This window comes from Mirounga angustirostris, unplaced genomic scaffold, assembly GCF_029215605.1.
Source record: "Mirounga angustirostris isolate CCGP_5_RB_7025 unplaced genomic scaffold, mMirAng1.0.hap1 SCAF_242, whole genome shotgun sequence".
NCBI lineage: Eukaryota > Metazoa > Chordata > Mammalia > Carnivora > Phocidae > Mirounga > Mirounga angustirostris.
The window spans coordinates 1-27,409 of record NW_026991950.1 but is presented as its reverse complement, the minus strand read 5'-3'; the positions used below and the strand labels follow the sequence as shown (position 1 = coordinate 27,409).

Sequence of the window (27,409 nt, the reverse complement as noted above, 5' to 3'; positions counted from 1 at the left end):
CATCAGGCCTCGGGGTCTGGGCCTGGGGCTGCGCCACGCCAAGACCTGGAGCCCGGCTCGGTGCCGCTGCCCGAGCCCCTGGGGAGCAGCTGGGTGGGTCGGCTGTCCCCGTCGCCCTCTGTCCAGGCCCCACCCAGCATCGCCCTCGGCGCACTGGACCCGAGCCTTCCCCTGCCCTCCCCCGGGCTTTGCCCTGGCTGAAAACTCCGGGAACCAGTGAGCCCCAGGCCGAGCGGACGCTGTGCTCTGCGGGCGATGGCCTCAGGCTTTCCGGGTCGCCCCGCCGCTGCAGACCCTCCACCTCCCAGTGCCTCATGGCACTAAATAAGTAAGGGGCCATCAGAGCCCATCGGATCCGCCTACGAGGTTCGGGCGTCCATCCAGGCACTGTAGAGGTGCCGCTGTCTCCAAAGCCGGGCCCCTGTGGACCGGACTGCCCAAGACCTTGACATTGAGAAATTGGGAACTGCGAGGAAAGAATTGTGGAAACGCCTTGGGACGACTTTTAGTTTAATTTTGAATAGCTTTTGAAAAAGCCTTTCTCCCTTTGGATTTGGGAGCCGATTCTTCTCCAGGTTTCTTTGGGGCTGCTTTAATGCTTGACAGGAAACATGATCGATTATGAAATGACAGAACAGACCGGAATTGGTAGACCATCAGGCTGCTGCAACAGGAACGACGGGTGGTTCTGAGAGCTCCTGCAGGTGACTGTCATGTGCCCCGTTATCTGGGGCACATCTTTCAACGTCTTTGGGGCAGGTGGCTGTACTGGACCTACTCTTTAGGCTGGCAGACATATGAAAGTGTGAGTTTTCCACAGCTTTTGCTTCTTTTTTTCCCCAATAGTGGGGTCAAAAGGGGAGTTCAGTCTGACCAAAGCACGTGTGTGCATGGCACGTCCATCCTGTGTGTTCTCCATTCATAGAGCATTGCAGGGCCACGTGCTCGTCCCAAGATCGAGGACCTTGTGAGCAACCCCACAGTGAGGTTCGGTGGTGCTGTGCGGCTTTCTCGTGACTATCATTGGAAAGTCGACCTCAGAATACTTACCTGGGAGAAGATCTTCATCCTGAGGACAAATACACAGTACGTTTTCTAATTCTGCATTCCCTCATACATTGACCGACCATCTTCATGGACTGAACACTAGGCCCCAAACAGCAAAGGTGGACTTAGCGCCTTAAATTACGAACACTATGGTCAGAAATGTATTTTTTAGGTGACTTTGGTCTCCGCATGGAGAACGGACGGAGGACAAAAGTTAGGAGGATCTCACAGCCATCCAGGAAGAAGGTCCAGGGAAGAAGTCATGGGGAGCCTGAACTGGGGCAGCCGCCACGGGGATGGACACTGAGAGGTGGGGACGCACTGAGAGGTGCTGGGGAAGTAGAACCTAACAGACTTTTCCAAAACCCAGACTGAGACAGATTAGGGAGGGTCAGGAAACCACTGTGGGGGGGGGGCGGGGGGGGAACCAGCATTTAGGGGATCAAATAGGATACAAGAGCAAATATCACAAAGCACCCCACACTGTGAGGGCGAGCACCAGCTTGTGGTACTACTACTTTTTCTGTGAGAGGAGAGCACGGTGGGGGGAAAGGGCCGGCACTCTGGAGCCGGGGAATGGGCTTCCGATCCCAGCTCCACCACGTGTCTGCTGTGAGGCGCTGGAAGTCACTCACCTCCCCGGGCCAAGCGTTCCTCGTCTGCACAGTAGAGAAAGTGATAGCACCTCACGGGGTTGTGAGGATTCCTGAGGAAATACATACACGGGAGACTCTCCCAGCAGGACCTGCCCTAGTAAGCGCCGTGGCTGTGCCTTTATGACTTATGACACGGGACACAGACGTGGGGCCTGAGGTACACACACACCGTGAATCGACAGACCGCAAAGATTCCCCTGAACAAGCACAAGGCCCTGTGTAGAGAACAGGGAAGGAACCCGGACTTGCAGGAGCTGCAGTCCTATTGTCCTGGTTCTGCCACTAACCAGACCCGTCGCCTTTCCCGTCAATGAGCGTAGTTACATACACCTGTTCTTGCCCCCTAACAGAGCAGGTGAGGGACCAAATCAGGGAACAGCTACAAAAGGCCTTTGTTTCATATCACCATCACCCAGCCTTGCACATCCTCAAACCGTACCGAGGACACTGTCATGACGACCATAAAATCATCGTTATCAGACATGGATGGAACTGGAGGGTGTTATGCTGAGCGAAATCAGTCAATCAGAGAAAGACATGTATCGTATGACCTCACTGATACGAAGAATTCTTAATCTCAGGAAACAAACTCAGGGTTGCTGGAGTGGTGGGGGGTGGGAGGGATGGGGTGGCTGGGTGATAAGGCATTGGGGAGGGTATGTGCTATGGTGAGCGCTGTGAATTGTGTAAGACTGTTGCATCACAGATCTGTACGTCTGAAAGAAATAATACATTATATGTTAAAAAAAAAAAGAAGATAGCAGGAGGGGAAGAATGAAGGTGGGGAAATGGGAGGGGGAGATGAACCATGAGAGACTATGGACTCTGAAAAACAAACTGAGGGTTCTAGAGGAGAGCGAGGTGAGAGGATGGTGTAGCCTGGTGATGGATATTGGGGAAGGCACGTTCTGCACGGAGCACTGGGTGTGATGCACAAACAATGAATCACGGAACGCTACATCAAAAACTAATGGTGTAATGAATGGTGAGTAACATAACATAATAAAAAAGGAAACCTCTTCCTTATCGTCAATATGGCAGATGCAGGGGCTCTGGGTCTCACAATTCCACTGGCAGGGCTCTTCCACACGTGCTGAGGACATGTCTACAAGGACTTTTTTTTATCATAACCCCTGTTGCAACAGCAAAGGATGGGAAGCCAGGCACCTATCCTTCAGCGAGGCCCTGGGGACATCACGTATGTGGCTGAGGGTGGCAGCAGGTGCAAGCAGCTGGGGACAGGGGCGCGAGACAGGCAGTCACTGCATTCCTTCTGAATATATTTTTAACATTTTTGAACCAGGCGGGCACCTTCACGAATGAAACAATTCGGGAAAGAAGAAGGGGAATTTTCATTTACCTTTAATCTCCAGAAGGTGGTATCTACCCCAGCCCCAAGATTTAGAATTTGATAATGACATTCTGTCTTCCGTAGAAATGCCTTCAGCAGCTGGCTGATGCCATGGACTCGAGCAAAATATCCCGAGAGACAGAGACAAGCTATCGCTCAGTCAGGTTGGAAATCATCCCTGCAGAGCCCAGCCCAGGAGAAGAGCCAATGAGGACTCTTCTGCTCTTCTTTGGGGTCAGCGGTTTATCTGTGGACTTCATGGGAGAAAGAGTGACTTTCACATTCTCTTGTTTTTTGTTTTCGGTTATGTTAATCACCATATAGTGCTTCAGTAGTTTTTGATACAGCGTTCCATGATTCATGATTTGCGTGTAACACCCAGTTTTTTTTTTTTAAAAAGCTGTTTGAACTCAAGTAAGTACAATCTACTTGATGGTGGAATTAACCATCTTAAAAAAAAAAAAAGTCCCATAATTTTACATAAGAAAGACAAGGGTTTTACATGAAAAATCAGATCTAAATGTTCCTCTTGGAAATGTACTTTCTCTTGGTTAGGTGTAAGCCTCTCAAGACTCTGTGAAAACTCAACAATGCGAGATCATGACGAAAATAAGATTCTGGGGTCAGGAAATGGGGCAGATAAATGTCAAAGCAAAAAAAAAAAAAAAAAAAGAAAAGAAAAGCCGTATTTCCACCACGTTCCCTTCCTCTCCATCCTGTGTGGGTAAGAGCCCCTGTTTATAAAGTGGCCTCATAGACCGTCTGCGGGAGGGGAAGGCATGAGCAAACGTTGCCGAATAAATGGACTGGTTCAGCTGTGGGTTGGGGAGCTGGAGTGAAGGCGATGAGGAATAAAAGGGGGGAAAATGGAAAACAGTATCTGTTCTAAGTGGGGGAAATGGAAGATAATATCTGTTCTAAAGCCCTGTTGCTTAAAGTATAACTACTTTAAGAACAAAATTTCAGTAGCATTTAGAAACTTACTGCAATGTGACATAGGAATTCTACGTCTATTGATTCTCCTCATAAATAACTTGAGCTTCTATTTGATGTGTCTCTTGCATTTTATCTTTCTAGGAAATCATTTTTCATGTATGTTATAGAATATCGTCCACAACAGAGAGATTATTGGAACAAAACTTTAAAGATGCTCACCACATGTTGCCTGGGAAGCCCTCTCCTAGGGGGTCCGGTCTGGAGATGCCAGCCCATGCAGAGGAAGAAGGAAGGAAGGCCGGCTGACACCCTGCCTGGGGCGTCTAGCTCCCAGGGCCCCAACTTGGGTTCCCACCTCTGTAGCCCTGGTTAGGAAAGCTGCCTCAGGAGCCTGGGAGAGAGGATTTCAGGCCTCTTAGCCAGGCCTGGCCCCATCTCCCTGATGCCTGGGTTCACCCTCAGCTCCAAGTAAGGTCCATGTCCTTATTCTCAGGAACCACCACTTTGCACTTTCTTTCCATTTCTTACAGAATCTACCCATAGGCTCCATCTTTAGGGTGAGGATTCCCTGCATGCCCAAGGACTGTGGTCATTTGGTCACTTTCTCAATCTGACTAAGTCACCCTCCCATCTCAAATCCCTTCACTGCCTTGATAGAAAGGACTTCAGAGCCTAACAGTGTTACTATCATTTTACTAAGGTCAAGAAAGGAATTCCTTACTTGACCAGACAGTTCACTGTAAAAGATAATATAAATGGCTCTTAAACATATAAAAACGATCTTCAACTTCACCCCCCAAAATAAGAGGAATATAAAATAAAATGACGGGGGCACCCGGGTGGCTCAGTCGTTAAGCCTCTGCCTTTGGCTCAGGTCATGATCCCAGGGTCCTGGGTTCGAGCCCCACTTCGGGCTCCCTGCTCCTCGGGAAGCCTGCTTGTGTTCCATCTCTCACTGTGTCTCTCTCTGTCAAATAAAGAAAGAAAATCGGTAAAAAAAATTATACAGTAACATTACTGAAGACACCATCTTTCACATATCAGATTAACCACGATGAAAAGGTTTCTAATACACCGTGCTGGTGAGGATGTTGGGAAATGAGCACTTCCATTCGCCACTGGAGAGAATGAACACTGGAACTCCCTCTTTTGAAGAGTGAATCCCTAAAAGCTCATCTACCTCAAAAGGCCAACAGAGGCACGTCTGGTACTCCATTACAAATGTCGGCAGACTCAGCCATCCGTCTTGGTGCTCGCACACATGGCCCGTCACCGTCCCCACGGCAGCCATTTCTTCCCTTTCTTTACTCGTGCGCCTACCTCCTTCCCCAAGACCCTAGACAGCACAGAACCTCACCTCATCCCTCACCTAGAAAACCTGCCACCACTTATTCCCTCAGCAAACCCACGGGTGAGAGCCAGTCAGAGAACTCTGCTCGACCGGAAGTTCTGTGTCCATAGGAAAGGAGATCCAGGATCGTTCCGGAAAACTCACGAACGACTACCTAAGTATTTCCCCCGGCTCTGGATTAGGAACCGGTCCTTCCACACCCTTTAAGCAAGTCCTAGTGGGAAAACCAGGAACAAAGAAACACAACAGCCACAACCTAGAAAATGTTATAGTAGCCTTCACTTTCTGGTCTACACTATAACCTGGAAAATGCTATGGTAGCCTAAACTCTCCCCGGTCTACACTACAAGGAACCAAACTTTCAGTGTTCTAAACCAGGGAGCTGAAGCCCAGATTACCACTGAAGGGCTTCTGACAACCGTTGAGGGAACCAGCCTTAGGACAAGGAGAAGTACTGGAAGGACACTGCATCCCTAAAACCATGCGAAGCCCCTGTGGGCCTATAGCCTGCTCTGCCCCTCATCGGATAATGTGAATTAATAAATGCCCCTCATGTGAATTAATAAATGTCTTTACCATTTCAACCAAATGGAGGGGCAGCTGGGTGGCTCAGTCAGTTGAACGGCCAACTCTTGGTTTAGGCTCAGCTCAATTGTGTCCATATCAATTAGATCTATGGCAGAGAGTACATCCTCCGGTTCTTTCTTTTGTTGTGAATTCCTCCTTCTATTCCTTTTGCCCAGAGAAGAATGGAGGAACAAGAGAGCAACATAAAAAATATCAACCACGACGCAAGCAAATACACACTAGTCAAATCCGAAGAGGTCAGAAACCAAAAAAGAGAAGAAAAAAGAAATGTGGGGGGTGGCTGGGGGGTGGGAGAAGAGAGAATATTATCTCCCAGGTGGTCAAACCTCCATGAAATCCTGGGTGTATTTTGGCCTGTTTGTTAAAAGACACTAAATCCCAGAAGTGTAAAATCACCAAGGTTACATATATACAGACATAAAATTGAATGTAGCAGAAGGAAGCAAAACTGAAGACTATCTCTAAAAAATGGAAATGTAGAAAATGACAATCAAAAACGACTTAAAATGAAAGAGTTGATAAAATAAGAAACTAGTTGGGAAGAAAAAAAGAAAAGGAAAATTTTAAACTGCAAGATAAACGAATCATGAAATAACCTTTGAATTCAATTTACTGTTTTCCCCTAGTGCTGGAGTTTTGCACTCCTGTGGGCTCCTAAACTTCTTCCCCTGTTCTTCCAGCTGCTTTGCTCGGGGAGTGGCCTGCTGTGCTGACCCTCAGGTGTCTTGGCCTGGGGGGAGTTGTACCCCCCCTTGCAGGGGGGGGGGGGGGGGCGGGCTCAGTGTAAACTGCTTGTAGTTGCTCTATGTGATTCTATTCCCCGAAGGCTCTCTGGGCCACTTGAGAGGATGAAAAGAAAAATGGCCACGCCCCGATTTCAAAGCCCGGAGCGAAAAGATCGAGGTCCCCTCTCTTCAGTAAACTGTCAGGGATAAGCGGTCTTCAGTTTTGTGTGTGCCAAAGTCTGCAGGCTCCTGTGGTGAGGGCCTGCACCGATCCTCCTGGGAGAAGGCAGAGGGGCGCCGCCTTGTCTGCCCTGTGCAGGACCCGCATACAATAGCTGTCACCCAGATGAGCCGTGGTTCGTGGTTTATGGCAAACTGAGTTGAGAACCCCCCCTGCTCCCTGACCCTAACCAGTTTCCCCACTCCAGTGCCTGGGAACTCTGCCGGCTCAAGCACCCCTGTTCTTCCTGTGACCCCAGGGATCCTGAGGTCACACTGTCCCACCTTGGATGCTGCCCCACCTTGCCACCAGAGCACCTTTCAGGCAGGGCTATCTCTTAGCGGAGAAGATTTCTAAAGGTTCTGATTTTGCGCTCTGGGGCTGTATCACTTGCCTGTGGCCGGCTTACACAGGCTCCCTCTCCCCGCAGAGGATCTTCCCATATATCCCCGCAGATTCACTTCTCCGCACCTCTTACTTTGCAAAAAGTGGTCACTTGTCTATTAGTAGAATTCCAGCAATTCCTTCCTTACATCTCAGGTTGAATTCAGAGGTGTCCAGGATGATTTGATAGTTATCTAGCTACATTCAAGGGACCAGATGAAACGAGCTCCCCTACCGTGCCACCATCTTGCCTCCCTCCTTCGATCTCTTCCTTTTGTTTTGAAAGATTTATTTATTTTAGAGAGTGAGCGGGGGAAGGGGCAGAGGGAAAGAAAAATCCTGAAGCAAGCAGACTCCCCGCTGAGGAGTTACTGCAGGCCCTGAGGAGAAAGAGAGAGAGAGAAAGAGGGACAGAAGGTATATATGAACAAATCATAGCTGAGAACTTTCCTAATCTGGGGAAGGATACAGGCATACAAGTTCAAGAGGTAGAGAGAACCCGTTTCCAAATCAATAAAAATATATCAGCACCCTGACATACAGTAGCGAAGCTTGCAAATTTCAGAAATAAAGAGAAAATCCGGAAAGCATCTCAAGACAAGAGGTTCCTGACCTAGACGGGTAGGAACATTAGGCTGGCAGCAGACCTATCCACAGAGATCTGGGAGGCCAGAAAGGGCTGACATCATCTATTCAGGGTACTAAATGAGAAAAACATACAGCCAAGAATACTTTCTCCAGCAAGGCTGTCATTCAGAATGGAAGGAGAGCTAAAGGGCTTCCTGGACAAATAGAAACTGAAAGACTATGGGACCACTAAACGAGCCCTGCAAGAAATACTAAAGGGGGGGACGCTTGGGTGGCTCAGTCGGCTAAGCATCTGCCTTCAGATCAGGTCATGATCCCAGGGTCCTGGGATCGAGCCCCGCACTGGGCTCCCTGCTCCGCGGGAAGCCTGCTTCTTCCTCTCCTACTCCCCCTGCTTGTGTTCCCTCTCTCGCTGTGTCTCTCTCTGTCAAATAAATAAAATCTTAAAAAAAAAAAAAAGAAAGAAAGAAATACTAAAAGGGATCCTCTATGCCAAGAGAGAGCCCAAAAGTAACACTGGACCAGAAAGAAAAAGATCTACAGAAACAGGGACTATACAGGTAATACAACGGTACTAAACTCATCTCTCTCAATAGTTACTCGGAATCTAAATGGGCTAAATGCTCCAATCAAAAGACACAGGGTAGGGGCGCCTGGGGGGCTCAGATGGTTAAGCGTCTGGCTTCGGCTCAGGTCATGATCCCAGGGTCCTGGGATCGAGCCCCGCATCGGGCTCCTGGCTCAGCGGGGAGCCTGCTTCTCCCCCTCTCCCTCTGCCTCTCTCCCTGCTCATGCTCTCTCTCGCTCTCTCTCTCTCTCCCTGTATCTCTGTGTCTCAAATGAATAAATAAAATCTTCAAAAAAAAAGTCATCATTTAAAAAAAAAAAAAAGACACAGGGTATCCGACTGCATAAAAAAGCAAGACCCATCCATATGCTATCTACAAGAGACTCATTGTAGAACTAAAGACACCTCCAGATCGAAAGTGAGGGGGTAGAGATCCATTGATCACGCGAATGGACCTCAAAAGAAAGCTGGGGTAGCAATCCTCCTATCAGACAAATTAGATTTTAAACCAAAGACTGTATTAGGGGATGAAGAAGGATGCTATATCATACTTCAAGGGCCTACCCAACGAGAAGATCTAACAATTATAAATATATATGCTCCTAACTTGAGCAGCCAATTACATAAACCAATTAAGAACCAAATGAAGGAAACACGACGAGAATCATACAATAACTGTAGGGGACTTCAACACCCCACTCCCAGCAATGCACAGATCATCTAAGCAGATGATCAACAAGGAAACAAGGGCTCTGAATGACACACTGGACCAGATGGACTTCACAGGTACATCACAGCATGCCATCCTAAAGCAACAGAATACACATTCTTCTACAGGGCACATGGAACATTCTCCAGAAGAGATCCCATACCGGGGCACAAATCAGGTCTCAACCGATACCAAAAGATTGGGATTATTCCCTGCCTCTTTTCAGACCACTATGCTTTGAAACAGGAACTCAGTCACAACAGGAAATAGGGAAGGAACTCAAACACTCGGAGGCTAAAGAGCATCCTACGAAAGAATGAATGCATCAACCAGGAAATCAAAGAAGAATTAAAGATTTCATGGAAATGAATGAAACTGAAAACACAGCCGTTCAAAACCTTTGGGATCCAGCAAAGGCGGTCCTAAGAGGAAAGTACATAGCAATACAAGCTTTCCTCAAAAAATCAGAAAGTCTCCAATACACAAGCTAACCTTACGCCCAAAGGAGCCGGAGAATGAACAGCAACTAAAGCCGAAACCAAGCAGGAGAAGAGAAATTATAGAGATTAGAGCAGAAAACAATGAAATAGAAACCAGAAGAACAGTAGAACAATCAATGAAACCAGGAGCCGGTTCTTTGAAATTATTAATAAGCTTGATGAACCTCAAGCCACACTTATCCAAAAGAAAGGGGAAAGGACCCAAAATAATAATGTCATGAATGAAAGAGGAGAGATCACAACCAACACCAAAGAAACACAAACCATCTTAAGAACACACACAGCAACTATAGGACAACAAATGAGGTCACCTGAAAGAAATGGATGCGTTCCTGGAAACTTGTAAGCCACCAAAACTGAATCAGGAAGAAATACAAAACCTGAACAGACCCATAACCAGCAAGGAAACTGAAGCAGTGATCAAAAAATCTACCAACACACAAGAGTCCAGGGCCACATGGCTTCCCAGGGGCATTCCACCAAACATTCAAAGAAAAACTAATACCTATTCTTCTGAGGCTGTTTCAAAAAACAGAAATGGAAGGAAAACTTCCAAACTTGTTCTCTAAGGCCAGCATGACCTTGATCCCAAAAACAGACAAAGACCCCATGGATGCAAAAATTCTCAGCACAATACTAGCGCATAGGATCCAACAGCACATTAAAAGGAGTATTCACCGTGACGAAGTGGGATTTATTCCTGGGCTCTAAGGGTGGTTCCACATTCGCAAATCAAATCAATGTGATACTTCACATTAATAAAAGAAAGGTCAAGATCCGTATGATCCTCTCAACGGATGCAGAAAAAGCACCGGACAAAATGCAGCATCCTTTCTTGATTAAAACTCTCCACAGTATAGGGGTAGAGGGGATATACCTCAATAACATAAAACCCATCTATGAAAAGCCCACAGCGAATATCATTCTCAATGGGGAAACACGGAGACCTTTTCCTCTAAGGTCAGGAACATGACAGGGAGGCCCACTCTCACCGCAGTTCTTCAACTAGAGAAGTCCTAGCCTCAGCAATCAGAAAACAACAAAAAAGAAATCAAAGGCATCCGACTGAGCAAAGAAGTCAAACTCTCACTCTTTGCAGATGACATGATACTTTATGTGGAAAACCCAAAACACCACCCCAAAATTGCTAGAACTCATACAAGAATTCAGCAGGATATAAAATCAATGCACAGAAATGAGTTGCATTTCCATACACTAACAATGAGACAGAAGAACGAGAAATGAAGGAATCGATCCCATTTACAAATGCACTGAAACCCATAAGATACCTAAGAATAAACCTAACCAAAGACGTAAAGGATCTGTACTCCAAAAACTACACAACACTTAGCAAAGAAATTGAGGAAGACACAAAGAAATGAAACAACGTTCCATGCTCATGGATTGGAAAAACACTGTTAAAATGTCTACACAGAGTAATCGAACCATTCGATGAGATCCCCATCAAAATACCATCAACTTTTTTCACAGACTGTAACAAATCATCCTAAAATGTGTATGGAACCAGAGAAGACCCCGAATGGCCAGAGGAATGTTGATAACGAAAACCAAAGCTAGTGGCATCACAATGCCAGACTTCAAGCTAGAGTACAAAGCTGTAATCATCAAGACAGTATGGTTCTGGCACAAAAACAGACACATGGATCAACGGAACAGAAGACAGAACCCAGAAATGGACCCTCAACTCTATGGTCAACTAATCTTCGACAAAGCAGGAAAGAATATCCAGTGGAAAAAGGACAGTCTCTTCAATAAATGGTACTGGGAAAACTGGACAGCCACATGTAGAAGAATAAAACGGGACCATTTTTTGGCACCATACACAAAGATAAACTCAAGATGGATGGAAGACCTTACTGTGAGACAGGAATCCATCAAAATCCTAGAGGAGAACACAGGCAGGAAGTTCTTCGACCTCAACCGCAGCGACTACTTGCTACATACATCTACAAAGGCGAGGGAGCAAAAGCAAAAATGAACTATTGCAACTTCATCAAGAGAAAAAGCTTCTGCACAGCAAAGGAAAAGGTCCGCAAAACTAAAAGGCAACCTACGGAATGGGAGAAGATATTTGCAAATGTCTTATCAGATGAATGGATAAAGAAGATGTGGTATATATATATATGTGTGTGTGTGTATGTGTGTGTATATATATACACATATATATATGTGTGTATATATACACACACATACACACAATGGACTATTACCCAGCCAACAGACAAGATGAATACTTACCATTTACATGCACACGGATGGAACTGGAGGGTATTATGCTGAGCGAAATAAGTCAATCCGAGAAAGTCAAATATCAAATGGTTTCACTCATATGTGCAATATAAGAAACAGGGCAGAGGACTGTAGGGGAAGGGAAGGAAAACAGAATGGGAAGTCATCAGCGATGGAGAAAAACCGTAAGAGACTCTTAACTCTAGCAAACAAACGGGAGGGTTGCTGGAGGGGTGGTGGGTGGGGGGATGGAGTAATTCGGTGATGGGCACTAAGGAGGGCATGTGATGTGATGAGCACTGGGTGTTATATGAAACTGACAAACTACTGAACACGACATCTGAATCTAATGATGTACTGTAAGTTGGCTAATTGAATTTACATTAAAAAAAGTAATAAATAAACCAAATGGAGTTGGTCTTCTGTTACACCCTGAAATGTCCTAAGTGGTATTCTGAGCGCATCAGTTCATTTCCATTTGCTTGATGAGTAAGCTGAAAGGGGTAGGGGGTGTGGGGGGGGGTGTGCACGCTCGTGTGTGTGTGTGTATGTGTATGTGATGTCACCCAGCTGGGTTCTGAGCTCCCAGAAGCAGACAGATAATATATCTTCTCTTCATATCCACTGACAAGGCTTACCGCTGCCTGGACTACAGTAGGTGCTAATCCTGTACAAACACGCCCCCCGCCATCTCCCACGTCCATATTCCCACATCCACAGACACCCATAAGGAAGCACATACCTACTGCTGCTCAAGGCAGCAGCTCAACACAGAAACACACCAAGTACTCACTAAGGGACACAACTTGCTACAGCCCAGACTGTCAAGGAAAACTGACCCACAGAGTTTTACAAGGCTGAACAGGCTGCGTTGTCTAAAACAGTGCTTTTCAAACAGTGGATTGTGACCCATCCGTGTCATAAAATCAGTGTAATAGTTTGCAAATCCCCGTCTTAGAAAATGCAGTCAGCTAGAGTAAACTAGAAAAAATCAGTATGCGTTACATACTGTACGAGTTAAAGACTGTTTCTGTGAAGTTGTTGAAGTGTGTGTTTGGGGTATAAGTGCCATGAAAAATCTGTTCTCTACACCAACAAAAAAAATAGACCCTTAAACACCGAGAGCAAACTGATGGTTGCCAGACGGAAAGGGGGGGGGCGAAATTGGTCAAAGGAATTCAGAGTTACAAGCTTCCACTTATATAAATAACTCACAAAGATGAAAAGTACAACATCCGGAATATAGTCCAAGAATATTGTCATAACAACTGTACCGTGACAGATGGTGACTATACTTAATCGTGGTGAGTGCTGAGTAATGAACAAACTTGTCGAATCACGATGCTGCACACCTGAAACTGACATAACATTGTACAGATCAACGAAACTTCCATAATGAAAAGAGAAAAAACTGTGTTCTCACTGTGGGTGGTTGGATGAGCACTGTCCTCACAGCCTTCATCTGGTGCCATCCAGTGGTAAAAGCCCTATCTGCAGTCGAGAAAGAACCACAGACCCGGGAGAAGAGTCCGCAAACATGGATGTCTGGTTGGAAGGGGCCTTCCAAATGACCTGGTCGACCCTGACATGCAGGGCAAGCACCCTTCAACAACACCGAGCTACTGCCTGAGCACGCCCCACCACGGAGGCACTCGCTCCCCCGCTGAGCAGCTCTACCTGCTGAAAAGCTGACCAAGCCGCCTTCCTCTAGGAGCTCCTCCCTGTCCTTCCTACTGCCCTCTCCTGGATGACAAGGAGCAGCTTCTGTGCTCGCCCTCAGTTTAACACTCTTGATCCAGTCAAGCAATACTTGTTGAGTGTCTGCTAAGTGCCAGGCACTGGGGATACAGTGGGGAACCCGGGAAGACACAGCGACAGAGACACAGAGAAGTCAGAGCTTATGCCAGATGAAGGACAACAGCATGGGGGCAGGAAGCGCCTCGGAATGTTCCAGTAGCAGAAGGTATACAGGGAGGTTGAAGAACAGCAGAGAAACAGGTGAAAGCTCAGAGATTTCTGGGCTGTATGTGTTTTCATTTCTCTCTGTTTTATAATTTTTCTAAACTAACCATAGGCCATATTTCATTCTAAGACACCATCAATTGTAAGACTGAAAAAAGAAAAAAGAAACACTGCCAGTTAGTCCATGTCTTTCTTATTGCTTACAATTCTCATTTCATGTTTATGAAAAAGCCCTTTTAGACTTTTGGGACAGAACAAAAGGGAAAGGATGAGTGACATGAGTTGGTCAAGTCTTCCCTTTCAGGAGATCTGTGAGTTGCCACACAACACTGACCTTCGAGCCGCCAAGGGCACTGGCGAGGCTGAGTTTCTGAAGAGATCGCCATCACCGGCTCTGAGATTGCTTTCCAAGCTCCCGACCCTCCAGGTGTAGGCTGTGTTCCTCTGTCTTTCTTGATCTCGTCAGAAGGTCTCAACGGATGGTTCTGGAATAGCAATCGGGATTTGCGCTCCTTCTTCAAATGGCCCTTAAATGGTACGTGGACCGAAGCAGCCAGGGGCTGCAGGTGCAGCGGTCCAGCCACGCCACGAGGAAGACCGAGCACGTCCACGTGCACAGATAATGACAACTCCAACATGGTGCACAGTGACTGCAGGACACATCAAGAGTGAATCTGGGCGCCTGGGTGGCGCAGTCTGTTGGGCAACCGAGTCCTGGCTGAGGCTCAGGTTGTGATCTCAGAGTCTTGACATGGAGCCCCACGTCTGGCTCCGCACTGGGCGTGCAGCCTGCTTGGGATCTTTCTCTCTCCCCTCCCCTCCCCTCCCTACCACCGTTCACATGTGTTCTCGCTCTCAAAAAGTTAAACAAATAAATAGATAAAATAAAACCCAAAGAATGAAAGATCTCTTTATTTATTTTTTCTTTATTGTGCTATGCTGGTCACCATACAGTACATCGGTTAGTTTTTCATGTAGTTGTTCCATGATTCATTGTTTGCGTATAACACCCAGGGCTCCATGCAATACGTGCCCTCCTTAATACCCATCACCGGGCTAACGCATCGCCCCACATCCCTCCCCTCTAACACCCTCTGTTTGCTTCTCAGAGTCCATAGTCTCTCATGGTTAGTCTCCCCCTCCGATCTCGCCCCCTTCATTTTTCCCTTCCTTCTCCTAAAGTCGTCCACGCAATTCCTTATGTTCCACAAGTAAGTAAAACCATATGATAAGTGACTTTCTCTGCTTGACTTAAGATGTCATATTTAGGGGCGCCTGGGTGGCTTAGTCGTTAAGTGTCTGCCTTCGACTCAGGTCATGATCCCAGGGTCCTGGGATCGAGGCCCGCGTCGGGCTCCCCGCTCAGCGGGAAGCCTGCTTCTCCCTCTCCCACTCCCCCTGCTTGTGTTCCCGCTCTCACTGTCTCTGTCAAAATAAAGAAATAAAATCTTTAAAGAAGGAAAAAAAAGATCCCATATTTAGAAAGACCTTTTCTCAGGGTTTATTCAATCCAGTGTTCCCTGCAATTTTCACTTCTTTTTAGTACCCAGGTCTGACGTGCTACCTAATATTTTCTTCTAACACACCCTGTAATAAATACCTATTAAAATGTAAAACTTCTATCTGGGTGCCACCTCAAGTCATCTCCCATTCCTCCCGTGGGAAACACTGATCTGCTGCAGCCACCAGTTCATTCAAGAAGCACTGAATGACTTGGCCCCTTCGGCAGGAGCGTCCCCTGCAACGGTGGGAACTTGCTAGGAAAGGTGTGACATGCCCTCCACCGGATATTTCTCCATCAGAGGGAATGGGAAGGGGCCCTCCCCGCTCTTCCAGCCAGTGAGGGTCCAGGCTGGGGCTGCTTCATTTCACTTCTCATCAACACTCATGAGTGCTGGCTACAATGCCAGGCATTATTCCACACGCTGGACAAACAGGAACACGTACAGCCCTCAGAAGCACCCTCTGTGGAAGGCACCGCTTACAGACAGAGGTCGAGGTTGTTTCCTCAAGCTGTGCAACCTCGGAGGAAACTTAATTCCATTGCTTTGCAAACCTACTTACCCACTTGGACTTCCATCCCTCCCCCAACACTTCAGTTGCTGATATGGTGTCGGTGTGTATGTGTGTCTGCTTCTGTAGGGATACACAGTGCATGTAGATAGATAGATAGATAGATAGATAGATAGATAGATAGATAGATAGATAGATAGATAGATAGATAGATATGCGGTGCCCTGTATGTACATATATATGTACCTACAATGTATATATCTGCAATTGCAAGACTCAATCCAATACTCTCAGCATCGGTTTTCAAGTTGGGAATTTTAACTGCATGCTGCATACGGGCCTTGAAGATATGCTCTACCTCTCATTTTTAATTTTATTGTTGTTCTTTTACGTCCTCTAGTCTCAGTTTTGGGTTCCTATTTCCTGTTGCGTTTATTCTTGCTTATAAATGGAAGGCAGGAAGCAAAGTCTTACGCGCAACAGACTTTGTACCTACACAGACTTTGAGTTTGTTTCCCTTCTTGTGAGCGCTGTTGCTTTCCTCAGCAGATCCGCAAGGCCTTAAGTGTTTAATCACCTAAGAAAAACAAAACAAAAACAAAAGACAAAAAAACACGAAAAACAGGGGTGCCTAGGCGGCTCAGGCGTTTAAGTGTCTGACGCTTGATTCGGCTCAGGTCATGACCTCAGGTTCCTGAGATCGAACCCCGTGTTCAGGCTCCACGCTCAGTGCAGATTCTGCTTGTCCCTCTCCCCCTGCCCCCCTCCACTCTGTCTCGCTCTCTCAAATAAATAAATAAATAAATAAATAAATAAATAAATAAATAAATAAATAAAATCTTAAAACAAAAAAACAAAAAACAACACTGGGCCTCAATTGACTAAGACTCACAGGCTATCATTTCCTCCCAAAGGAAGCTACTGCTATTGCTTTCTGGCTTCATCGAATTGCCAGTTACTTCACAAGGATCAATAGGATCTAAAATCTACTGTCTCTACTGCAAGGAGTCCCTGAACACTGGGCAAGACATGAACGGAAAAGGAACCAACATTGACCAGAGGGTGAATAAGGAGGAGAAGCCAATCAGAAATTTCCCACGGTACAATGTCTCATATCTGACTTAAACAAAAAAGAAAAAAGAAAAAAACAGTTAATAAAGAATACACTAATAAGATACCATGGATCTGAATAATGCTAAAGTACTTTTGGAAAAAATAAAACATTTAAGAACACGTATTCTGAATATTTTCTCCCAGTCTGTCTTGCCTCTTCGTTCTCTTAGTGTATCTATTTTTCCTTTCTAATTAGAACTTTTTGTGTTCTGCATACAAAACATTTGTCTACCTCAAGGTTGTCAAGACATTTTCCCATGTTTTCATACAAAAGTTTTACGGTTCTAGCTTTTTCCTTTTTTAAGATTTATTTATTTGAGAGAGAGCGCGCCCAGGGGGGAGCAGGAGAGGGAAAGAATCTCAAGCTGACTCCTCGCTTAGCGTGGAGCCTGACACAGGGTTCACACGGAGCTCAATCTCATGACCCCGAGATCATGACCTCAGCCAAAATCAAGAGTCGGACTCAAGCGACTGAGCCACCCAGGCGCCGCTGGTTCTCGCTTTCATATTTAGGCTTATGATTCATCCCAAATTAATGTGTGTATGTCAGAATGAGGGAGGGGTCAAGGTCCGTTTTCTTTCCGCCTGAATGTCCAGGTCACACAGAATTATTCATTAAAAAGACTTCCCTTTCCACCACTGAACTGACTGGACACTCTGGGCAAAAATCAGTCGACAGTACTTGCGTTTGGTCTATTTTTTGGACTCTCTGCTCTGCTCATTGATCTCTCTTTGTGTCAAAGACTTGGATTACTGTGGCTTTGCTCTAAGTCTTAAAATTAAGCAAGAAGAAGCAGTGTAAGTTCATCAACTGTGTTCTTCTTTTGAAGACTTTTTTGGCTATTCCAGACCCTTTGCATTTCCATATACATTTTAGAATCAACTTGTTCATTTCTTCTAAAAAACATGGCTAGGATTTAACTGGGATTGCACTGTTTGCATGAATCAAGGCGTGGAGAACAGAAATCTCCAGGACATCAAATCTTCCCCGATGTATGAACAAAACAGAGCTCCCATTTATTTCAGTCTTCTTGAATTCCTCTCAACAAAGTTTTTTACTTTTCTGTGTAAAGGTGTTTCATGTCTTTCATGAGACTTATTCCCAGCCAGTTTGGGGTTGTTTTGGTTGTTGTTTTTGTTGTGTAAGTAGGCTCCACACCCAGCATGGAGCCCAGTGCAGGGCTTGAACTCACAACCCTGAGTTTAAGACCTGAGCTGAGATCAAAACACAGATGATTCATCAACTGGGCCAGCCAGTCACCCCAACCAGTTTACGTGCTTTGATGCTACTCTAAGTATTTAAAATTTTTATTTTCCTATACATGTATTTTTAAAATACATCTGTATGACAAAGAATTCCTATTCAGAATATATAATAAACTCCAATAAGTCAAAACCAAAAACAACATTAACAACAAAAACGGGCAGAAGACTTGAACGTTCGACAGGTCACAAAAGATGTCGGAATGCCCAAGAAACACACGAAAAGGTGCCTAAGATCATGCTTCACCAGGGAAATGCAATGTGAAACCATAATGAGATGCTATTTCACCCTCACTGACAACACAGAATGTTCACGAGGATGCTGAGCAACTGGAGTGTTACTGTATTGCTGGTGGGAAGTGTAAACTGATAAACCACTTTGGAAATTAGTCTAGCAGTTCAATATATCCCTTCGCTGTGACTAAGCAATTCCACTAAGCAATTTCAAGAGAAATTTAAGACTGCTCTAAGAATGTTTATTGTAGCCTATTCACAATGACCAAAAAATTGGATACAACAACATGCCTGATCATCAGATGAACAGATGAAAAAATTGTGGTATATGCACACTACATACAAAGGACCACACCATTTTACACTCACAAAGACTCTCTCCTTAAGCAAACGCTAGCCTGACTCCTCTGAGCCCTCTTCTCAAAGGGGCCTCAACCTTGGCTTATCATATGCAGACTCGCCCAAACACTAACATACTTCCTAACAACAGCTCAAGACCCCACCCCTAGGGTGACTCCAGTCACCCTTAGTCCCTACTGAGAAAACTCAAGGCATCCATGGTTTGTTCAGCCAACAATGAAAAGTCTGGCCTCTGTCTCCCAGTGAGTAAATCCAGGGGGTTTCACGTTTCCCACTTTTTGTAATCTTTTACTTCTCTGATTTAATTCACCTCTGGCATGACTCCCTCATCCTCTCTTTATAATGCCCTCGGTGGGGTGCCTGGGTGGCTCAGTTGTTCAGCCTCCGCCTTTGGCTCACGTCACGATCCCAGGGTCCTGGGATTGAGCCCCACATCGGGCTCCCTGCAGAGCAGGGAGCCTGCTTCTCCCTCCTCCCACTCCCCCTGCTTGTGTTCCCTCTCTAGCTGTCTCTCTCTCTGTGTCAAAAAATAAATAAAATCTTTAAAACATAAAATACCCTCTGTACAAATCAAGGTTGAGTTTCATTCAAGCTGGACTCTTTTCCTGACTACAATAGTCATTGCTGATTAAAATCTGTCCTTACCACTTAAAGTAGTAGGATCTGGCTTTGTGTATCTTGGATAAGTGCACACAACATGGATAAATCGCAAAGAACACACTGAGTGAAAGAAGACAAAACGATACATACTGCTTGATTCCATTTACACGACGTACAAGAAAAGGCAATTATACTCTATCATAGATCCTGAAATCAGAAAATGACCACTGGAGGTAAGGAGATTAACTAGAAAGACATACAAAGGAAACTTCTGGAGTTTCAGATACAGTTTTCGGGGATGGTGCACAGATATACAGTTGGCCCTTGATCAACCCAGGGGTTAGGGGCGCTGACCCCTGTGCAGTCCGAAATTGTCATTTAACTTTTACTCCCCAAAAACTTCCCTGCTAATTGCCTACTGACGACCAGAAGCGTTACTGATAACATAAACGGTTGATTAACATAGATTTTGTATGTTACATTTATTATACATTGTATTCCTTCAATAAAGTACACTAAAGAACATATTCAGAAAATCATACAGAAAATATGTTTACAGTACTGTATTCTATTTATCGAAAAATCTGCCTATAAGTGGACCCATGCAATTCCAACCCATGTTGTTCAAGAGTCAACTGTATACATTTCTTAATGCTCATCAAGCTGAACAATGAGACCTGAGCATTTTATTTTACAAATTATCTCCTTTTCTCCCCTGCCGTCCCACCTCTGTCACTGAAGAATACCTGGGGAGATTCTTGTCTTTGTTTCTTTTTTTAAATAGGCAACACACCCAGCACGGAGCCCAATGTGGAGCTTGAACTCACAACCCTGAGATCGAGACCTGAGCTGAGATCAACAGTCAGATGTTCAACCTGACTGAACCACCCAGGCACCCCTACCTGGGGAAATTCTAAAGGAAAGAAAAAAAGATGAGAGATGGAGCTGACCCACCAAGTTCCCCTTTCTTTCTTTCTTTCTTTTTTTTTTTTTAAAGATTTTATTTATTTACTTGACAGAGAGAGAGAGACAGCTAGAGAGGGAACACAGCAGGGGCAGTGGGAGAGGGAGAAGCAGGCTTCCCGCTGAGCAGGGAGCCCGATGCGGGGCTCGATCCCAGGACCCTGGGATCACGACCTGAGCCGAAAGCAGAGGCTTAACAACAGAGCCACCCAGGTGCCCCAATCCGAGTTCCCCTTTCAATATCCACTTACGCCTGCTTCCTTACGAAGAGGGCCCCAATTTTGTTCGAGGTATTAATCTGCCCTGTGAGAAATTCTCCCCCCCGCCACGTCCCTGCAGCTAGGGGTAGGGCCACATGACGACTTCCAGCCAATGACACGTATGTTGAAGTCTACATGGCAGGACTACCTAAAAAGCTATTGCTTTCACAGGCTTAGACACATGTTTTTTGTCAGGGTCCCTTTCTTTTCTTCCTTCCTAGAGTACAGCTGCTCAAATGAACTAAGAAAAGGGTGCTATTCAGCGGTACAAACCTATTCTTACTCTAGAAGCAAGCTATAGGCGCTCTCAATCAATTCACAACTAAGTTATATCGCAAGGCAAAATGTTCAGGCATCAAAAGGAAAAAAGCAATTCCAACTGGAAGTGAAGAACGATATACCCATGTCTGTGTCAAAGTATATATAAAAATTTAGCATTTAAGGGCTCTTTCAAATCCATGGGGGATACAGACCATCACTAGATGGTGTAGGGACAAAAGTGCTACCTTGTAACATACAAAATAATAAAGACAGATGAATGGTCTAAGCAACAGAAGCCCAAACCCTAAAAGTGCTAAAAGAAAATGCAGCGATTGAAAATGGTCTTTTGAAGCACTATCCAAAGCCACAAGCTATAAAGTTAGACTATGAGATTGGGCACCACAGAGATTCAGAATGAAATGTATCCTGAAATGTATGGTACAAGCGAAACCGAAAGACAATCGTTTGGGAGAAAATACTGCAACGAGTACAGAGGCAAAGGACTACTATCCGACCTATAAAAAGTTCCTACAAATCAATAAGAAAAATATAAATACCCAAACAAAAAGACAACAACCCAGCAGGAAAATGATAACGAGCGAGGATTCATGTAAAAAAGTATCCGTGAAAAAAGTATCAGTGACAGGGACCAACTAAAATTGCTCAGTATTACAGGTGATTATAAAAATATAAATGTAAGGGGCACTTGGCTGGCTCAATCGGTTAAGCATCTGACTCTTGATCTGGGCTCAGATCATGGTCTTAGGGTTGTGGGATCCAGCCCCATTCAGGCTCTGCACTCAGTGGGCAATCGGCTTGAGATTCTCTCTCTCCGTCTCCGTCTGCCCTTCCCCCGTGTTCGCTCTCAAATAAATCTTTAGAAATATGTTTGTATGTGTATAAATACATAGAGCTACATCTATAAATTCAAATATATATAAAATAAATACGTATTTAAATTTAAATATAAAACATACATTTATAGATAGAGAGAGAGATAAAAATTGAAAACAGGCATTATTTTTCCCCTGCCACTTGACAAAAAATTTAAAAGACTGAGAAATACTCTGTGATTAGCATCTCATTTACCATGGGTGAGAACCAAAAATGACATAACCACTCCTGAGGATCATTTTGCAGAAGTTTTTACCCTGAAATCTATCTCGAGGGAAAACTCAAACACACATGCAAAGATGTTCATCACAGCCCTATCTTAATAGCAAAATCATAGCCACCCAAATAACAAACAGAATCGTCACGTAAAGTACAACCCCACTGTGGAAAAACATTCAGACATTAAAAAACTGTAGGCATGAAAACCTGTAGGCACACTATATTCAAATGAGGCTGAGTGGGGGATATGTATTCACTTTTGTCATTTAAAAAGTTAACCCTGAAGGGGCACCTTGCTGGCTCAGTTGGAAGAGCATGTGACTCTTGATCTGGGTGTTATGAGCTCTAGCCCCAAGTTAGGTACAGAGAGATCCCTTAAAAATAAAACCTTAAAAAAAATTAACCATAAAAGAAAAATAATTCGTATTCTAGATCTGAGACCACTGTTTTTCACAGATCTTTTCAAAAATTAATTTGTTCCCTTTTGGAAAAAATGGGGGGGAGGCAGCGCAAATCCAGTAAAGCCATTATTTATTCGACTTTCTTGATGGGCAAATTTGGCAGCTAATTTATCCTTACCAGAATATTCTCATCCGCAAGTGACATGTCTTCTCTGGGGAGGAAAAGCAGCAGCCCCCACCTTCAGAATATTTCAGATCAAAATCCCAGCCCTGCACTCTGGACAGAGCCGGGAAGATGCCATCAGTGAGCTGCAAGGCCTAGGCCCTCCAGAAAATGCTGCCTCTCCCAAGAGGTGATCCTCTGACCCACTTGCACGTCGAGGGCGACGTTTTTCGACGCGGCTGACATCAGAGAAACTTCTGCAATTCTCACAATACCATTTCCGTCTTACAGCCCCTGGCCTGGTTTCTAAAACACACAGACCACTCAAAACCAGGGAAACAGAACATGGGAATTGGGAGCCCTCATCAGGAAAGAGAACCATGAGCATCTCCATTCAGTTCCTCATCACTCGGCCGGCTCAGAAATACTTACTAGGGGTCTACAAGGCTCATGGCACTGAGACACACATGGTCCCTCTCGGCACCGCTATTCCCACGGGGCAGACAAACATTAAACGAGATGTCTGCGGAGCAACGGGACTGACTGCCCCAGAGGAGATGCACAGAGAACAGATAAGGGGCTGGACCTTGTCGAGGGTGTCAGGGGCCTCCGGAGGGAGCCGCATCTCACACGAGCCAGAAGGCTGGGCACCTTCTTGGACTCATCGGCCTCACCCACATCCCATCTGTCAGTACATCCCATCAGCTCTCCCTTCAACACGTACCCAGAATCTGGATCGATTCTCAGCACTTCCACCCCTACCATCCTGATCCAAGCCAGCAGCATCTCTGACTTGGAATATTCCAGGAGCCTACTAACTCATCGCCCTGCTTCCCCCCTCGCTGTTCTCAACAGAGAAGCTGAACTCATCCCATTAAAACCCAAGTCAGGTCACCTCATTCTTCAGTTCAAAATCCCCCAGTGGCCACCATCCCAGGTCCCTAACACCCTATCTGCTACTCTTCCCCTTCTCCCTCACTCTGGCCTTGTCATTCCTGGAACAAGTCAGGCCAGCTCCCTCCACGGAGGGCTTCCTACTCGCCCTTCTCTCTGCCTGGGACACTGTTCCCACAGACATGCACAGGGCCCACTCCCTCAACCTCCTGCAAGGCTTTCCCCACTCTTGTCCTCAGGGGACCGTCCCTGGCCATCCCAGCTCAGAGGACAACCCCTTCCAACGCTCCTACAGCATCCAGGACCCCTGATGTGCCAGATTCCTTGCCTCTGTGTTTCCTGGCTGCTTCTCTCCCTGGAAGAAAGGCTTCCTAACAGCTCCACCGAGGTCTGTCTGGGTCACATCGGGAAGCGCACAAGAACCGAGCCTCTGGCAACTGAGAAGGCGTTCAATAAAGAATGTGCAGTGACTGCTGCAGTCATCTGAGGGAAGATGAGAGCTCGTGAGGCAAGGCGGGTGGGGGAAAGAGCATCTTGGGCAGAGGGAGCAGCCGAGCCGCCCCAAGGCCGGCGGGCACAGGGCACATTGGAAGGAATGACCGGATCGAGTACAGCAGGGAAGGCGAGCGGGAAGCAAGACTGGAGAAGAAGGACGGAGCAGCCGTGCACACACAGAAGGAACGTTTGGGTCTATCTCGAACGGCAACAAGAAGCCAGGAAACTAGGCAGTGACATGAACGAATGGGCCTTCCACAAACCTCTGGCTTCAGGGGGAGATAGGGATTTGGAGGCGGTAGAAGCGCCTGGAAGCTCAGTAAGCAGACTAGAACCATGGCGCAGACCACAAATGACCTTAACTCGGAATGAGAGGGCAAAAGCAGAGGTGGAGAAAAGGAGGTAGATTCCAGAGATGTTTAGCAGATAAAATCACAGGTCTGGGAGAATGATCACACAAGGGGGTAAGGAAGTAAAAGCAGAGTTCCAAGAGGACTCCTCCCTTTTGCACGTGGGAACTGAAGGACACAGTGGCCCGATTCACGGAGTTGGGGGGGGCTGGGGGTGGCGAGGAGGAGAATACAGGAAGGGGATCTTGAGAAGTTTTGGAAAGAATGGATTTGCCATAATTCAGAGACATTGATATACAGATTTCCAGTTGGCAGCGGGAGACCCAGGGAACCGTGAGAGGATCAGGAAAAGCAAAGTGAGTCGCCACACAGTACAGATTCTCACCTTGTGGCTGATGGGGAATCAAAAGGTTTCAAGGAACGCAGTAACAGGAGAAGATGTGGGATTCCAAGAAGATCACCCTGGCCAGAGCAGGAGCACGTGGATGGGAGAGGGAGCTGGATGAGAAGCAGGCAGAACAAGAGGGACCTGCTGCAACAGAGCAGGTAGGAGAAGGGACCGGAGCCAGGGCTGTGGCCACAGGGAAGGAAAGGGGAACAGACCTGCTCTTTGTCAGCAGTGCATCTCCCACGGGGCTCCTGGGGACCGTCCGAAAACCCGGAGCACGTCAGCTCCCCCACTTGACCCCTTGGTCCTCGCACGAGTCATTCTCTGACAACCTCCCCAGAATTCTCTCTTGCTCCCCGCTCCCTGGCCCAATGTCAGGTGCCGATGACACAGCCCTGGGCTTCCACGGCCAGGCTAGTTTCTTCTGCCCTGCAAACACCTATTTGTCTTTTGAAGGCTTCCCCCCTCCACTGGCAAAGAAGCAAGAGCAGTGCTGACATCGAGGAGGCGGCCTGGCACCATGAGCCGGGCTGCACGGCTGGTCGCCGCGGGCCTGGCGCTCCAGGAGACGCCACGTGCTTCTCCGGTTGCACGCAAATGACCTCGCAGAACAGCAGCTTGAGGTGCCGTGGCCCCGGTGATGAAGGGACACCAAAGAGGACCCCTTGCTCTTTTGTCCAAACAGACAAAAACCAGCTTGTCGTGCCCACCCCCAAATGCCAATCCTCCTCTCTCCCGCCTGATACCAGCGAGTGTCTTCCTTGTGAATGACACCGTCCGTCACGCTCTTCACACCTCCTTCTAGAAAACACTGATGGAGCTACCCGATCCCAGAACTGTCTCGCCTCGCCTCGCCTCAGCACCCAGACCAGAGCACACCCCTGCTTCCTTGAACACTCCCAAAAACATCCGCCCAAAGCCCAAATCCTGTAAGTTCTTTCTAACACCCTCTTTCTTACGGATCAGCCCCACAGTCCCCATGACGTGGGTTCCCCCTCAGGATGAGTAACGAAGCCACTGTGTTTAACGACAGCTGTGCTTCCAGTGGCCTTTGTGGAGGATGCTGACCACCGTCACGGGAGGAAGGGATGGTTCCCTTTCCTGGAGGGAATCCTAGGTGTCCTGGGAGGCTAACTGGCTTTCTTAGTGCGATTTTAGGGGCTTTATGGCTGTAACCTAGGGCAGCAGGAACCAGCCTAACCCACAGCTAGGACATAGCTGGAACCAAATAATATTCAGAATGGAGGGAAATCAAGGGGCGCCTCGGTGGCCCAGTTGGTTCAGCGTCCGACTCCTGATTTCACATCAGGTCATGATCTGAGGGTGCCGAGACTGAGCTCCAAGTTGGGTTCCACACTCAGTGTGGATTCTGCTGGAGATTCTTTCCCCCCCCCTTTCCCTCCTCTTCTGGCCCCACGCCAGGGGCATGCACTCTCTCTCTCTCTCTCTCTAAGATAAAGAAGTAAATAAAATCTGTATTTAAATAAATAAATAATGGAGGGAAAGCAAAAGAAGTAAGAATTATTTATGGAAGGCTTCACTCTGTGTCAGACCCGGTGCTAACTGCCTTGGATCTATTGCTCATTTAATCCTTACATCCCAAAGGTGGGCTACCATTTTTATCCCCATTCCAAACACAGGACTGAGGCACAAAGTGATCTGCCCACGATTCACGCAAGGAATCTCTACGTTATTAATCACATGACTTTCTGACAAAGTTTAAGGGTTTAACACACTACAGTGAAGATGCACATCACGGTATCACAGAACTTGGAAGGACAGAGCCCTGCAAAATGTCCTCAAACGTTAACTTATGGATTCTCCCAATCTTCTTGCATGTTGTTCAGATAAAGGAAAGCCCGGTGCTAAAAAGGCTTTCATGAAATGCAACCAGATGACAAATATACGTGGTCTTTAGAGCCCCGGGCCCATCCCAGAAGACTCTGACTCAGTGAGTGTAGAGGAGGACGTGAACATCTCTGTTTTCTTTAAATAGCCCCACAGGCTCTGCTGATGTGCACTCTGGGCTGGGTACCACTGTACTCTCTGCAATTCCAAACCCAAACTTGCCCTACAATGTTTAGATGGCTGCAGACACAGGGGGGCATCGAAAACTGAGGCAAAGAAGAACAGAGAAATTACAAAAACTATCCCCTAGAGAGTCAAGAAAAGGAAAGCTCTAGTTATATTACTTCTCTGTCCTTTGGCTGTGTCTGAATTACTCTACAGTTAACTTACTTTGTTTTAAGTAGGCAAGTTTGCTAAAACGTTTACCAACAAATACTAAATAATCAAGACTACCAATACATTTTAAATAAAATTATACTATGCTACTGAAAAGTATTTTCTGATTATTTCAATGGCACTTCAGAGTCTCTTAGCAAGTAGCAGTCGATATGCGAACATTATTTCTAATTCAACAGTTCTACACATGTGGTCAACAGCACCTGAACACTGGAGAAGAAATGAAGTTGGCTGGAAGGCTTTTAGCTTCACAAATTTCACCACACACTACCGTCAAGTCTTCAATACCAATGTATGTATTTACCTCTTTATTTAATCAACCACCACTAACACCCACTACATGTCAGACAGGGCTCTACGTGTTTCATTAACGTTAAATATCATTTATCTTTACAATCATCTAAGAAGTGGGATTATCATCATCTCCATTTCTCACATCAGGAAACTGAGACCCAGAAT

At 46.2% G+C, this 27,409-nt stretch overlaps 1 protein-coding gene and 1 long non-coding RNA gene across 5 annotated transcripts in view; one reads left to right on the top strand and one right to left on the bottom strand.

Moving 5' to 3' along the window:
- The window catches only part of LOC129045699 (thyroid receptor-interacting protein 11-like), a 41,687-nt gene extending 33,355 nt beyond the window's left edge, over positions 1-8,332 (top strand). For all 3 annotated transcript variants that reach the window (XM_064583978.1, XM_064583977.1, XM_064583975.1), the window contains one exon: positions 4,132-8,332. The gene's annotated coding sequence lies outside the window, so the exon portion shown is untranslated. The remainder of the gene's footprint in view (positions 1-4,131) is intronic.
- LOC135363433 (uncharacterized) lies at positions 494-27,401 on the bottom strand. Of its 2 annotated transcripts, none has more exons than XR_010409116.1 (3): positions 11,883-27,401; positions 4,210-6,073; positions 494-1,069 (listed from the first exon to the last, which is right to left on the bottom strand). It is a non-coding gene; the product is annotated as an uncharacterized LOC135363433 (long non-coding RNA). The 2 variants fall into 2 exon arrangements; XR_010409115.1 differs by lacking the exon at positions 494-1,069 and having other exon boundaries at positions 4,664-4,957; positions 5,918-6,073.
- Between the last annotated feature and the right edge of the window lie 8 nt (positions 27,402-27,409).